Below are 1,142 nucleotides of genomic sequence, written 5' to 3'. Positions count from 1 at the left end.
AAAAGCACTCTGTGTGGGGAACATGAGAGCCAGACCAAAGCTCAGAGGTGAGATGACCATCTCTAACTGTCCATGACTCTTCTCCATGTCACAGCTCAGCACTCACATCACTGCTCCATCATTATTCACAGGAACCCACCTGGACCTCCACCCAGCTCTGTGTCCTTAAAGAGTGACCGGTCTAAACATGCTGGTATTTACTTTAAATCAGGCATGTGTCGTCCTGCAGAGAGGTAATGTGTGTGTAAATGTTGTTGTGACTCAGTGTTTGTGAATAAATCCTCCATCATGTTTAATGTCAGCTCTGTTTCACACACACAGCAGATGCTCAAAGAGATCATTTTTAGGACTCACATCATGGCTCCATCATTATTCACAGGAACCCATCTGGACCTTCACCCAGCTCTGTGTCCTTACAGAGTGATGAGTCTAAAGCTGCCGCCATTGATTTTAAAGTCAAGCCTTTGTCTGCTGCAGAGAGGTGAGCTATTTGTAACATGAACTGTTTGAGAGCTGATTTGCATGCATTTCAATGTAAATGTTTGGAGGCTGTCCACACAGGCACTGCTCGTATAGATCCTGCTACTACTTATAGTAGGACCATCAAGGAATGAGCAGCAAGTAAAGTTTCTACACAGCATAACTTTTCTACACTTTTTCGATCAGCTCAACAAACCTCAGCAAACACTTACTGTTCATATGCAGTTTATCGCGCAGTGTGTTGGTAGCTAAATGTCCACATACTTTATTTCAGAGTGCTGTACTAACATTGCATTGTTCAAATATTGCACGAAAATACTGGGTAGTTTAGTGCAGGTTAAAAAGGTTAGTTTGCATTAATTTAGATTCAGATTAATGGACATTTAAGCTGAAGATGTTAGAAAATTTTCTTGTTATACTAACTGTATACTGTCTACTATAAAGAAAGCATACAGTAAGTAAGAAGTGGAAGTAAGTCGAGATAGCTGTAAAACATCTGCTTACATCTTACTGAATTCAGCTGTGTAAACCCACAAAGAACAGCAGATCAGCTGATCACCTCATATACAATAGAAGAAAATTTGCTTAAGCTCACATTAGAAATTATTTTGAGTTGTGATTGTTTCTTTATGCTGAACCACTATAACAGGCCATAGTTTTTG

General features: G+C 39.9%; 1 long non-coding RNA gene across 1 annotated transcript; it reads left to right on the top strand.

Moving 5' to 3' along the window:
• On the top strand, positions 1-473 carry LOC112844849 (uncharacterized). The gene is made up of 3 exons (XR_003217598.1): positions 1-47; positions 132-233; positions 380-473. It is a non-coding gene; the product is annotated as an uncharacterized LOC112844849 (long non-coding RNA).
• The last annotated feature ends 669 nt before the right edge of the window (positions 474-1,142 follow it).

The sequence above is a fragment of the Oreochromis niloticus genome, unplaced genomic scaffold (genome assembly GCF_001858045.2).
Source record: "Oreochromis niloticus isolate F11D_XX unplaced genomic scaffold, O_niloticus_UMD_NMBU tig00001669_pilon, whole genome shotgun sequence".
Classification (NCBI taxonomy): domain Eukaryota; kingdom Metazoa; phylum Chordata; class Actinopteri; order Cichliformes; family Cichlidae; genus Oreochromis; species Oreochromis niloticus.
The sequence above is the reverse complement of the archived record's forward strand: the minus strand, read 5'-3'. Positions and strand labels throughout refer to the sequence as shown.